Here is a 15719-nt window from a genome sequence, read left to right on the forward strand (position 1 = left end):
GTGACCAAGGACAGCAGTCTGCTGATTGGTCCAAGAAGAATATTGTTTCATTCTTTTTTCACTCATTACTTCCCGCTCATGACTTTTTAAAAAGATTCACTGTCATTTGTGAATAGGCAGACATCTGCGATCCACAGCATAATCCTATTGAGTTTAACAGAGCTATCGTAGTGCTAAGGTTATCATAACTCATAGACTTAGGACTGTCGTGCACTAAGATCACCTTGCAGATCAGGGCTCTTCACCACAAAGTTTTCAAGCAAGTCATAATGCCCTAAAACATAATTTGTGGAATTTTTTTGCAAGATCCACAATGAAACAATGACTGTGACGGCAGCCTAGCAACAGGTCATCAAGTGTGCATAAGCTCCTCCTAGTGATCTATCATCTCTATACGCAATGTCGCTGAATAAGCTCACGGATGTTGGGAGTTTTCAATATTTTATAATGAAACTGGTTCCTGCAGTACTTGAGCACATGCTTTGGTATTAAACAATGTGTAATACAGCTGTATGCTTATAAAACAATGTGTATTACAGGTGCATGCTTATTAAACAATGTGTATTACAGCTGCATGCTTATTAAACAATGTGTATTACAGCTGCATGTTTATTAAACAATGTGTATGACAGCTGCATGTTTATCAAACAATGTTTATCATGGCTGCATGCTTATCAAACAATGTGTAAAACAGCTGTATGTTTATTAAACAATGTGTAATACAGCTGTATATTTATTAAACAATGTGTATTACAACTGCATGTTTATTAAACAATGTGTAATACAGCTGCAAGTATATTAAACAATGTGTATTACAGCTGTATGTTTATTAAACAAAGGGTAATACAGCTGCATGTTTATTAAACAATGTGTATCACAGCTGCATGTTTATCAAACAATGTGTATTACAGCTGCAGGCTTGTTAAACATTGTGTATTACAGCTGCATGTTTATTAAACAATGTGTATTACAGCTGCATGTTTATTAAACAATGTGTATGACAGCTGCATGTTTATCAAACAATGTGTATCATGGCTGCATGCTTATTAAACAATGTGTAAAACAGCTGTATGTTTATTAAACCATGTGTAATACAGCTGTATATTTATTAAACAATGTGTATTACAACTGCATGTTTATTAAACAATGTTTATTAAAGCTGCATGTTTATCAAACAATGTGTATCACGGCTGCATGTTTATTAAACAATGTGTAAACCAGCTGTATATTTATTAAACAATGTGTAATACAGCTGTATATTTATTAAACAATGTGTATTACAACTGCATGTTTATTAAACAATGTTTATTAAAGCTGTATGTTTATTAAGCAATGTGTATTACAGCTGCATGTTTATTAAACAATGTGTATTACAGCTGCAGGCTTATTAAACGATGTGTATTACAGCTCCATGCTTATTAAACAATGTGTATTACAGCTGCATGCTTATTAAACAATGTGTATTACAGCTGCATGCTTATTAAACAATGTGTATTACAGCTGCATGTTTATTAAACAATGTGTATGACAGCTGCATGTTTATCAAACAATGTGTATCATGGCTGCATGCTTATCAAACAATGTGTATCATGGCTGCATGCTTATCAAACAATGTGTAAAACAGCTGCATGTTTATTAAACAATGTGTATCACAGCTGCATGTTTATTAAACAATGTGTATTACAGCTGCAGGCTTATTAAACATTGTGTATTACAGCTGCATGTTTATTAAACAATGTGTATGACAGCTGCATGTTTATCAAACAATGTGTATCATGGCTTCATGCTTATTAAACAATGTGTAAAACAGCTGTATGTTTATTAAACAATGTGTAATACAGCTGTATATTTATTAAACAATGTGTATTACAACTGCAAGTTTATTAAACAATGTTTATTAAAGCTGCATGTTTATTAAACAATGTGTATTACAGCTGCATGTTTATTAAACAATGTGTATTACAGCTGTATGTTTATTAAACAATGTGTATTACAGCTGCATGTTTATTAAACAATGTGTATTACAGCTGTATGTTTATTAAACAATGTGTATTACAGCTGCATGTTTATTAAACAATGTGTATTACAGCTGCATGTTTATTAAACAATGTGTAATACAGCTGTATGTATATAGAAAGGGTGATCTCTTCAAGGGCGTAATAAAACAAGTTCTCCAGTGTTGGGCCACCTTAAGTAAAAGATACAATACCAGCCAGTAACGTGTATGCTTCATCTGCAGGTGTGTATGTATCTCCCTTCATGGGGTATGTCTGGAAGTTCTCACACCATTTGTTGCTTTTTCTTAATATCATTCTAAACGCAACACATCAATCATGATGTAAGAGATGATGTCCCAATAAAATCAATGTTGAGAAAGCTGCCTTCTGATTGTAAATATTCAATTCTTGTGACCACGAATAACGAATTGAATTCATAAAGGATACAGTTCGATTCACTGAATAGATGAGTAAATCGAAACAGCCCTACTGCTTATAGTATTGTTTGTTTGTAAATAATCAATTCAGGACCAGACAATCCAGTGATTGCTATTATGACCAATGATCCATGCTGCTGAGGTACGATGACATGCATCAACCAAGTCACAGAGCCTGACCACCATTTGGATATGACCAGCACAGGTTGCTGGGGACAAATTCTAGCCTGGAATCCCCAGAGGGGTTCCTGTTATATAGTGCAATATAGCCTGCTGGATTTACCTGTATTTATCAATCATTTAGACTTGTTCTTATCAACTTTAATGCAGATATTGAACAGTACTATCAAGATTGCATGACGGACGCCTTTAATCCACCCATCGATACCTGAATAAATAATGAAAGTAATCAAGCATTTCAAGAATAAGCCTTCAAATCTCAACAAGGAAATACTTCTCCATACACCACTGAGGACCAAGAGGCAGCCATCAATATGTATTAGTGAACTGGGTGTTCCTGGATACAAGACTGATTGATTCTGCATGTATATTTGGGATTGTTAAGTTGCATCTGACAACATAAATCCTAGTTAATGATACTGAGAACTTTTGTACTTGTCAATACCTCCTTCCTACAACCACACCTTGTGGTCAATACACGTTGCATGTGGCTCTGTACTCTGTCAAAAACGGGACAATTAACCACATTAACATTAATCACCTTCGTCATAAAGACATTAGATAATCAATATAAACAGGGAGAAAAATGTTGTTTGTTTCGACTGTGCCACACAGCACTGTAAAGATGTTTAGCTGTGCCCTTTGGAATTGAAGTGTGCAAACTAGAAGAATATTCTTTAATGAATACATAAAAGGGTTATTTGAAATTCTGTTTGGGGTTTCATATATACTACTCAACTGTCTATAAGGACAACCAGATATGTCATTCTATCTTATCAATTCAATTGTGATTAATAAGTACAGTAAATGGACTCTATATTTCAAAACAATGACAACAAGAGTTTGCCACAAACGTGGCAATATCCCCCGCCCCTGCTGCAGAATTTATGACATAATTAAATCTAAACAAACCCTAACTTTTTGTAACCGAGGTGGAACTTGTCATGGAAATTGTAAAAAAAGAGTTTGGAACCTAAGTCCATCTTGTTACCATGGAAACGTTAAAAATAAAATAAATAGCAAAAGGCACCAGTTCTGCATGTACCTGACAAACCTGCAAAGTTTCATGAAAAAATATTGAACAGTTTATGAGTTAAGCTCCGGAAACGAACACTACCCTCACAGAACCTAAGTCCATCTTGTTGCCATGGAAACGCTAAAAAATAAAAACTTCTAAAATTTCTAAATAGCAAAAGGCACCAGTTCAGCATGTACTTGAAAGACCTGCAAAGTTTGATGAAAAAGTATTGAATGGTTTATGAGTTATGCTCCGAAAAGGAAACCTGATGGACGTACGGACAGACGGACAGACGGACAGAGCCCATTTCTATATCCCCGGCCAACTTTGTTGGGCAGGGGATAAAAAGGTATAACCCAATAAATTTAATAGACTTCAAAAGACAAATAAAATGGAAAAAAACATCAAACGTACTCTTTGAAGTAGATGGCCTTTCTTTGTATGTCAATTACAGAAATATATCATGCAACCAAATAAAATACCAGTGGATACACCTTGTAGTAATAAATATACCTAACAAACCACTGTCAACTTTATTGGTTTATATCCTGTCAAGTCTGCAATCACCAGTGACGAGATGTCTAATCTCCAAGTCCAGTTCTCTATGAACGCAGTGAAAGATTGAGGAAAGCAATACGCAATCAAATACGGGGAGTACGGGTGACCCAGTCGTCTGCGGTGCTATGTGATATGTCCCCAAGTCTGCCAGAAAGTTCTGATCTTGAGTTTGAATCCTGTCAAGATCTGCATATCTTCAGGGTTTCCTCACACATGACGATGATAATAACCGAAATACTGTTCAACATAAAACTCACTCATTTACACCCACTCACCCACTCACAGATTCACTCACTCACTAAACTCACTCACTCACACAATCACTCATTCACACATTCACTCACTAAACTCGCTCACACTCAGACCCTCACTCACTCACTCATCCACTCACTCACATATATCAATGTTGATTTATGTTGTTAAAAGTTCTATTAGTTTCGCCATAAGAAGCATTCACTGTTGAAATGAAATCCAAAATAAAAAATTTCATAACATATCCTTTACCTCGGGGATTCTAGCACAAAATTAGTTGAGGTCTATCATTAGGTGTCATATAATAATAATACATATGCATAAAAATCAAGCAAATGTTTGTTTCATTAAAAGGGAGAATTCAAGTGGGGAGGATCACCTTTAACAAGAATTCAGGGAAATTATATTCCCTCTCACCCATAATAACTGGTTCCTTAGGATAAACACATTTCCCTATACACGAAAAGCAAACATCACATAAGACAAATATTTGTTCAATCTACTTATCAAAATCTCTTTTCACATTTTTCGTGTTCAAACAAAAAAGAGCACATCTGCTCGCAGCATTCAATTCAAATACCATGCCCATGAAAATGGACTCTTTCTTCATCAGAAAGATGACATGAGAACTGGGGACTTTACTTATGATCAAATTTCATATGTGGGTTTGCTTTCTTCAAAATGGACTCTGACAACAAAAGACCTTTGATAGGAAAAGAAATGTGAAGAAACACAGGCCAACATCTAAAACATAAAAAAAGTGGAAGAGGAATGTTATTCCTTTGCCATGACAACGCAACGAAAGACCTGACACCCAGTGTACTGATGTGTAATTCCTCATCTAAACACAAGAGACGACATCCAACCATCCACACCATCGAGGCATAATGACACCCAGTGTACACATCAGTATCATCTAAACACAAGAGACCCTAGCCAACAATCCATGCCATCAAGGCACAATGACACCCAGTATACTGATGTGTAATTCCTCATCTAAACACAAGAGACCCTAGCCAACAATCCACGCCATCGAGGCACAATGATACCAGTATACTGATGTGTAATTCCTCATCTAAACACAAGAGACCCTAGCCAACAATCCACGCCATCAAGGCACAATGACACCCAGTGTACCGATGTGTAATTCCTCATCTGAACACAAGAGATCCTAGCCAACAATCCATGCCATCGAGGCACAATGACACCCAGTGTACACATCAGTATCATCTGAACACAAGAGACCCTAGCCAACAATCCATGCCATCGAGGCACAATGACACCAGTATACCGATGTGTAATTCCTCATCTAAACACAAGAGACCCTAGCCAACAATCCACGCCATCGAGGCACAACAACACCCAGTGTACCGATGTGTAATTCCTCATCTAAACACAAGAGACCCTAGCCAACAATCCACGCCATCGAGGCACAACAACACCCAGTGTACCGATGTGTAATTCCTCATCTGAACACAAGAGACCCTAGCCAACAATCCATGCCATCGAGGCACAATGACACCAGTATACCGATGTGTAATTCCTCATCTAAACACAAGAGACCCTAGCCAACAATCCATGCCATCGAGGCACAATGACACCAGTATACCGATGTGTAATTCCTCATCTAAACACAAGAGACGACATCCAACAATCCACGCCATCGAGGCACAACAACACCCAGTGTACCGATGTGTAATTCCTCATCTGAACACAAGAGATCCTAGCCAACAATCCATGCCATCAAGGCACAATGATACCAGTATACCGATGTGTAATTCCTCATCTAAACACAAGAGACCCTAGCCAACAATCCACGCCATCAAGGCACAATGACACCCAGTGTACTGGTGTGTAATTCCTCATCTAAACACTAGAGACCTTAGCCAACAATCCATGCCATCGAGACAAAATGACACCCAGTTTACCGATGTGTAATTCCTCATCTAAACACAAGAGACGACATCCAACAATCCATGCCATCGAGGCACAACAACACCCAGTGTACTGGTGTGTAATTCCTCATCTGAACACAAGAGACCCTAGCCAACAATCCACGCCATCGAGACAAAATGACACCCAGTGTACCGATGTGTAATTCCTCATCTAAACACAAGAGACCCTAGCCAACAATCCATGCCATCGAGGCACAACAACACCCAGTGTACCAATGTGTAATTCCTCATCTGAACACAAGAGATCCTAGCCAACAATCCATGCCATCGAGACAAAATGACACCCAGTGTACCGATGTGTAATTCCTCATCTAAACACAAGAGACCCTATCCAACAATCCATGCCATCGAGGCACAATGAGTATGGGTTCAAATCCAGCTTCGCCTTAGTTTATAGGTTTTTCAGCTACATTCATGCCGCTTCTATCATTATCTTCACTAACACACTATCTCTTCTAACATGCAATACCTTTTTCTAATAAATAATTACATGCTTTCCACACACACCAAGATAATTCAAATAAGGACATTTTAACCATGCCCGGCCATCTGAATATGTCCTCCAGAGATCAATCTTGGAGTGAGTAAGTGAATGCTTTTGATGCTACAATAAACATTATGTGATCTTCCAAGTGTGCTTTAAAGGGGCACTGATCTAACGCAATTCCCCGGACTGGTTGCTGCCTTTGTTATTGTTTTTTCCCAGGGAGTACCCGGATGATACGCAACGCAACTGAGCGTGACCAGAGACTGGGCTACCGTCTGCAAGGGCAGCTAAATGAACTTGGAGGCTGGAGGCGATATTTGTTTTACGCATTTTTGCATAAACACTGATTGGTTAACTGTGATCTATAAAGATTTCGACAAAGGTCGCATGTTAATTATTTAATCCATGCAGTGAAAGCATTTTCGGGTTTTGGATTGCGTCGATAATACGATTACTACTCCCTTGTTGTCATCCACGTTTTCTCGTATAACCCTACACTTGTGTATTTGTCGTCATTCCCTTGATGCTCAGTTAATGAATTTATTACAGGTACAATTAGTGGTAGCACCACTTAGATTACCTGACAAAGGTTCCCATTTGGCATTTATTGTGTCTGGGGTAATTATTCAATCTAAATCTAGGTTTGAAGTGAGGTGAAATTTGTGTTATGTAATATGCACGTGGCAGCCAGGTTTGAAGTGAGGTGAAATTTGTGTTATGTATTATGCACGTGGCAGAGATGAATGATCAGTTCATTTACTTTTTTTTTGTAAATCAACGGATCGTTCCTGGTCATCAAAGGATTAACAGAAAATACGTTGATTGATTAATCACTGTAATCTTGCACAGTGGAGATGTCCAAAGTGAGTGTTTACATGTCTAGGTTTACTAAAACAAAGGGAATACACTCATATCATGGTGTGAAGTGCCGATGTAAAAACAACATACTTTGTTGAAAGGGTTAACTGATAATACGTTGATTGATTGATCATTGTTATCTATCACTCAATGGAACCGTGGACGTTATGAAAATAGTTGTCACGTGGGCTTTCTCAGCCGACCCTTGAGACTTGACACCTATGTGAAACACCTGAAACAATCCAAGTGATCCAAGTGATCAGTTGAGAAACGAACACGGGTTATAATATCCCGAAACGATATATATCTCTTAAAATATTTGATTGTTACAGAGACACGTGACATCGAATAAGTTTCTTTGTACAGCTGCAGACGAGTGGGATATTGTTCCTTTGTGTGGATATTCACGGATACATTCCTCGAACAAGGAAGCTGCCTAACATTTATACACATAAATTTGGTGGGTTGTAATTATGGTATTTGCATTTTGTTTTCCTTCATTTGAACCGATTCGTTCTTGTTTCTCTACGTCTTGGTTTGGGAAATTCTTCAATGCGCGATAGACGTTGTTTTCACCGGTCTTTTCCTTTGTAAGCGTGTATATATTACCGTCAATTTGTTAAATTTGATTCTCGCAGGCAATTTATAAAATGTGTAAATATTTCAGCCATTTTGATTGATTAAGACGATCAAAATGGCCTACAAACATCACAACAGATTATTATGTAGGATTAAAGCCAAACAGCATAGAAATGTACTTTTCAACGAAATGTTTTTCAGTCACTTTGTAAAATATTTAGACGTTTAATAAATATGTTACACATTTTGACAGTAAAAAAATATACACACTATAAAAAAGCAATGCTTAGGTGAAATATTTACTTCGTGTTGCAAGCAAAAATAGTGTAAACGAAAATCGCAAAATTACCAAGCAAGTGACTTATCAAAACTTCGTCACCATTACCGATGCTACCCCCAAAGATACCTACATTTCCTTATTATCTCGAAAACTGTATTTCATTTTGTTGATCAGTGTGACCATACGCCTTTATTACTACCGGTATCCATAAAAGTGACTAATGCGCTTACGAAAGGCGCAGCAGAGGTCGCGAACTAGTCTAGATTTCTGCTATACATCCGGGTACTCACTGGGAAAAAACAATAACAAAGGCAACAACCAGTCCCGGGGAATTGCGTTAGATCAGTGCCCCTTTAAAAGGGGCCTTGTCCTTATGATAAATATAAAGCTGGTATTGTCAGCAACAACCATTCATATACTTTTGCATGTCTGTATTTGATTTGTATCTAAAAATGGTATTTTCTACCCTTGAAAGGTTAACATTATCAAAGAAATGCCATTTCTGGTGTCCCTCGCTGTGGTATTTCAGGAATATTACCACTTACTCACTCACTCATTCACCATAATAGAAATTAACTTTTCTGTGACCACAACCAAACAGAAAACAATGTAACTCAATAGGCCAAACAAGCAAAAGGAAGGATTTTACAGCTGATTTTTTCACTCTGACAAGTGGAATCCAACCGTAATCTTACCCATACGAAACGCATTCAAGATTATTTCACTCATACAATGACGTGCATGCCCATGTGTGTGTAGCTGCTTGTACTAGTCCTGACTAATGCTGTGATACCATGCTGCAGATGAACATGGATACCCCACTCAGACACAGTATACCGACTCCAGCCTTGTTTATGCCCTTAATGCCGAGTGCAAGGCAGGGTGACAAGTACCCTCTTGTAACTTTGGTCAAGGGATCAAAACATCAACTTCCTCACCTCCAGGCAGACTGTCTTCCAACAAACACAATACATACTAGATGAGGTGACTATCAGAGGTTATTAATATCACAATAGTCCTGCAATACTTAAACACTGACATGAGAGTATTGCAATGAGTGCCTCTACCGACCCACAATGTTGATTTCCTTGCATTATTTGATATGTCACATAACTGAAAGTCTAACATGTCTGCCTTTTTCAAGGTTTTGAAGGATATAAGGAATGTTACAATCTCACTAAAATCAGATCATTCATTTTGACATGATACCTCTCCCTGCATGAAGATCTGACCTCCATTCGAGGTCACGGCAGGTGAACCTATTAACAATCAGTGTCGAAGCTTCTGAGTTGTCAGTACAAGTGAAGGAAGCATTCAGAGCATCACATCTGATTTCTAAATCTAAAAAATCCACAATAATGGGCAGTTCCAAATGCAAAACAATAAAAGCAGTGCTATATTTTTGTAGATACTTTGAACACCCTGTAGTTTCTGAGTGCTGTGGCATGTACACCCATAAAGGTGTACTATATTGGGTATATTTATGTCCCAAGGGGTTTTCTTTTCTAAACATTTAATTTTTAAATCCATCCATTATAATCCATTTGGAGAGTTTTACCATCATATTAAACCTCCACGTATGATTCAGCTGTAACAGCTGTTATGTTGCTGTCTGTTATACAAAAATACAGGTGCTCATAAAATATTGAGTCTAAAGTTGAGTTGTTTCAGAAAACTGACATTTGATTGGCTCAGAAACCTGCATATCCTATATTTAGATTGGGCGATCAAAGTTTGTTCAGGGTTCACCTGATGTGACCTCCTATGAAGGAGTTGTGAGATCTTCACAAAGATTTGTATCGCAATGAAGTAAAAGATCTGATTTTGATAACATGGAGGAATATTAGAAATTTGAGGGTGGTATCTGTGGCAATTGTTTAATATCAATCATGATGTCTACTGGCTTAGTAGCTAGCAAACAGTTATCACCAAGGACCAATTATCGGCAACACCCCATTTTAGCGTGCAACTCATCACATCTCGTTTTACTTTTGCCCGATTTCATTAGAAGAGAGAAATATTTATCCAAAAATGAACAAAACTGACTCTTGTGAAGAAATATTAAACAACAACCCATATAATCACCCTGCCCAAATACAACTTTACAATAGACATGCGGGAGGTGTCACATGACTAATTTACGTGAACAGAAAAATTCAACAACACGATGATCGGTTTTTAATTCTATTAAAGCTTACTATGTATCTGTCATTTCTACCCCAAATTACAATTCTAAAACCTATTTGATCTATTTTTTCCAAAAATGCTTAACCCTGTCCTTATCGCGAAATTCATAGTACATAGTGTTGGGGATAAGCATGTGTAAATCAAATTTGGAGAATATTGGTTTACATCAGTTTGCAGACAACAACTTGATAAATGCATTTCTTATTGATTTTGATGAATATAAGTTCAATACCAGAGATAATAGAAAATCTAATTTGTATAACTGAAGCAGTGTGTGTGAGGGATGCATAAAACACCTTGTACCCCGAGTGATTCTGCTACAACAAATTTATCTTACTGTCAAGTTTTAACATGACATTGTAAAATAATTCAAACAAATTCAAAATTGATAGAAAACAGCAGTTTGATTGAGCTGAGGTTAACTTGTGCTTTGTCACATGATTTTCATTGACTCGGGAAAAGCGTGCAGCTTTTTGCTTTGAAGCGGAATATAAAGGATTTATTCTGCCCCTCAGAAATCCACCTGCAGCCTGATTTGCACATGGCGGGATATAAGAGATTTATCATCCAAAACTGGCTCCCGGAGGAGATATGGCTTGGATTAGGTCAAGCGATATATACACTGTAGATATCGCTGCAATGAAATTACATCACAATGCTTTGCAGACGTCACAATCAAATGACATGGCTCTGCTACTGAAGCTGTTAGCAGTACTTTTTACACTGAAGACACTGCTAATTACTGTCTACAAATTGAAAAAGTTGGAAGAATGATGTTGGATGATAAATAAAATCTCATCCTTATGTCTTTTGATATCAAATATATCAACACTCGTTGATAAAAGTGGCCAAAATCCTCGGCAAGCCTTGGAATTTTTCAACTTTTATCAACTCGTGTTGATATATTTAATATCAAAAGACACTTGGGTGAGATTCTCTATTTATTCACTGAGAATTTTATTCCCCTCAAAGGCAAGATACACAGTATTTTATCAAGATCACGTGGACCAATCAGATCTCATCATTCTGACATGGAGGTATGATAAATGTCATTGTATCCAACAGGGTGGAACTTGCTCGTTATATTAATCACTGGTTTGTCTGGTCCAGATTCAATTATTTGCAGGCCTGCATCACAAAGCAGGAAAACTGCTGAGTGTCGGACTAAAGAACACACAAGTAGACAACATGATACAGATCATAGACATATCCCCATGCTATGCGTTTATCGGACACTTAAGAAACATTTGTAGTTTTCTCTCTAATGACACAACCAACTGTGAAACATCTCATTCACTTATAAAAGACAATTTTCTCTTGAAAACAAGCGATTATCTGATTATCTGTGTGATGCTACATCCCCTGTTATAGAGCGAATAATCGCGATAAACATGGCCGTCCGAAAACGTATGATGTCCGAAACATGTGATTCGACGATACCAGTTTGACCCGGCAATATCAGGGTGGGAGGCAGCAGTAAACAGCTTCACACATTGTACCCATGTGGGGAATCGAACCCGGGTCTGAAGTGTGACAAGCGAACGCTTTAAACACTAGGCTACCCAACTGCCCCAATACTTTGATGAAGCTCAAAAGCACCTGTCTGTCATTGAAACACCAAGTATAACTGTTGGATAAATCTGGAAATATACACCACAACTTGCATGTATTTATGTCGTGACACACCAAACTGCAACAACTTCAGGGGGCACGGGTGGCCCAGTCATCTAAGGTTCCGCGATTCGCTGTGCAGAGTTGCTATGATTGTGGGTTCGAATCCCAGTTCGTCCCTCTTATGTTTCTAGGTTTGTCAGCACCATACACGTGCTCATGGGTTTCACCGAAGTGGTAAATGTCTGAGACCTGCATCACTTCGGGCTTTCCTCCCACATTAAGCTGACACACCGCGTTATAATTGGAATACTGTTAAAAGCGGCATTAAACCCAACTCACTCACTCAGTCAATGCAACAACTTCAACCACTATGCCCACCTTCATCTCCATGTGCTATGGCTGTGGGACTGTATGCATGCAAAACAGGCATCTGTAACCAGGTCTTTATCTCAAGTCTACTTCTACAAGCCCTTTAAACTGGGAGCTGTCATCACTAACCATGTTATTATCTAATCTTAGTACAGGGTTCATTCTTCACCTCATACCACTGGTCATATTGAGATCGATTTTCGAGACAAGGACACAATTTTGGGACGATGTGATTCTCCAGATCTGTGACCTAAGTATTACTTTGGTATGTTACACAAAACATGTGGAGCTAAATATATTTCTTTTCTTTTTAGATTTCATACATGCTAACCCTGTTGAAAATATAGTTTAATATAGGGTCATGTTTGGGGCTATTTTCACTCTTGCAATTGTATGGACATAGTACACCATATTATTGCAAACGTTTCAGCAACAATATTCTACAGTGACACAATATTTCATTTCTCAAACATGTAAACCATGTGATAAAAGATGGTTTGTTTGGTTTGTTTGTTGTTTAAAGCCGCACTCAGCAATATTCCAGCTATATGACGGCGGTCTGTAAATAATCAAGTCTGAACCAGACAATCTAGTGATTGACATCATGAGCATCGATCCACGCAATTGGGATCGATGACATGCATCAACCAAGTCAGCGAGTCTGACCACCCGATCCCATTGGTCGCCTTTTACGACAAGCATAGTTGCCTTTTATGGCAAGCATGGGTTGCTGAAGACCTATTCTACCCCGAATCTTCACGGGTCTGTGATTAAAAGAGAAGTCTCTGTGATTAAAAGAGACTTGTATTGAAAACTTATTGAATGGGAAGAAAAATGGAGATTTTACTAAACTTCAGAGATCTCCTAGTTTGTTTATTTTTGAGTCCAGTGGACTTTCAGTAATACATATCGGGAGGTCCAAAGCATGAAAATGGGGGTCCAAGGTATGAAAATGGGAGTCTAAGGCATGAAAATGGGGGTCCAAGGTATGAAAATGGGTCTCCATGGCATGAAAATGAGGGTCCAAGGCATGAAAATGGCGTTCCAAGGAATGAAAATGGGGATCCAAGGTATGAAAATTGGGGTCCAAGGCATGAAAATGGGGGTCCAAGGCATGAAAATGGGGGTCCAAGGAATGAAAATGGGGGTCCAAGGTATGAAAATGGGGGTCCAAGGCATGTAAATGGGGGTCCAAGGCATGTTAATGGGGGTCCAAGGCATGTAAATAGGGGTCCAAGGCATGAAAATGGGAGTCCCTGGCTGTCTAACTGGTGTTGGCTTCAATTGATTTCCAAATCTTTAACTGATGTCATATGATTGCACATGCAACTGTTAGACTATCACAGATGGGGGATTCCAGTGTTAGATAATCAATGATTGACACTGTAGAGTTATTCTTAATGGATTCAAATTGGCATTTACATGTAACATGCAATCTACAAGTTCTATTAGTTTTATTGATTCAAACAGTCTGACATTTCGCATCACCCAGGACTCGTAATGTAAATTAGTTCACCCATTCACAGGATGCAATATTAATGGGTCTGGCAAAACTCAGCAACTGTTAATGTTCAATGTTAATTGCTGCTTTCTATAGTATACACTTTCATCAGTCACTGCAGAATCCACACTTGTGTTGGGTTCATAAAAATATTTCCTTATTATTTCTGGTGATTGTGATAATACATTGCTGCTGTCATAATGTATCAGATATTACCAGAAAACAATGGTTTTACATTGCTGCTGTCATAATGTATCAGATATTACCTGCAAACAATGGTTTTACATTGCTGCTGTCATAATGTATCAGATATTATCTGCAAGCAATGGTTTAACATTGCTGCTGTCATAATGCATCAGATATTACCTGAAAACAATGGTTTTACATTGCTGCTGTCATAATGCATCAGATATTACCTGCAAACAATGGTTTTACATTGCTGCTGTCATAATGCATCAGATATTACCTGCAAACAACGGTTTTACATTGCTCGTGTCCTAATGCATCAGATATTACCTGCAAACAATGGTTTTACATTGCTCGTGTCATAATGCATCAGATATTACCTGAAAACAATGATTTTACATTGCTGCTGTCATAATGCATCAGATATTACCTGCAAACAATGGTTTAAGAAGTTAGGTGTTTCATGATGGGGCAGTTTATTTACAAATTAGAACAAATGACATCGTGTGGGGATTATAGACAAGAATTGAACCTGTGAATTAAGTGTCATATCTCAACATGAAATCCTACTTTTACAACAATGTAACATCTGTATCTATGCAAACAGGACAAATTAACATGTTGCAACATAGAACAACTGTGTATGACTTGGTAACTATGTGGCAGAAATAACAGTATATCTTACTCTACTCTACAATAGATCACTGCAGTATATGACAGCATATTTAATAATGTGACATCAGTTGATAATTACATGCTCTCCTGCATCTATAAACAGACAACACAGTGACCCTTCAAAAGTCATACTTGTCGTATATGACATGATTTCCAGCACCAAGCATTTGAGTTTAGATGGAAATATACAACCACTTCGAGATTTATTTTAAGAATATGTGTGTAAAATTACAAACATCACTGAATGGCAACTGGGAAAGCCAAAGTTGCCCCCTGGATTTTTTATAGAAAACATTTTTCCTTGTGAAAGTTAACTTGAAAAGGAAATGAATAATCTTATTTGCCCCCCATTGTCAAAAAAAAGTTAACTAAGGCCTTGGCCAGTTAATGCAAAGCTGTGACTCTATGTCAATGGCGTACGTGAAATTACTTCGATCAAAGAGGCAGATCCAGGAATTTGATAAAGGAGAGCACACTACCCTAGCCATGAAGTGAACAAAACACATGACGGACTGTCTGACAAGGTTGGGTGTGCACTTACTGCACCCTGTCTCAAGCTATCAGTGCACTACTTGTCATAGGACAT

General features: G+C 37.9%; 1 protein-coding gene across 7 annotated transcripts in view; it reads right to left on the minus strand.

The window, feature by feature from the left end:
• Nucleotides 1-15719, minus strand: part of LOC139463930 (myosin-IIIb-like) — a 139162-nt gene that overhangs the window by 122823 nt on the left and 620 nt on the right. The window lies entirely within an intron of this gene.

Source organism: Haliotis cracherodii, unplaced genomic scaffold (genome assembly GCF_022045235.1).
Source record: "Haliotis cracherodii isolate W230 unplaced genomic scaffold, xgHalCrac1.p SCAF_16, whole genome shotgun sequence".
Classification (NCBI taxonomy): Eukaryota; Metazoa; Mollusca; class Gastropoda; order Lepetellida; family Haliotidae; genus Haliotis; species Haliotis cracherodii.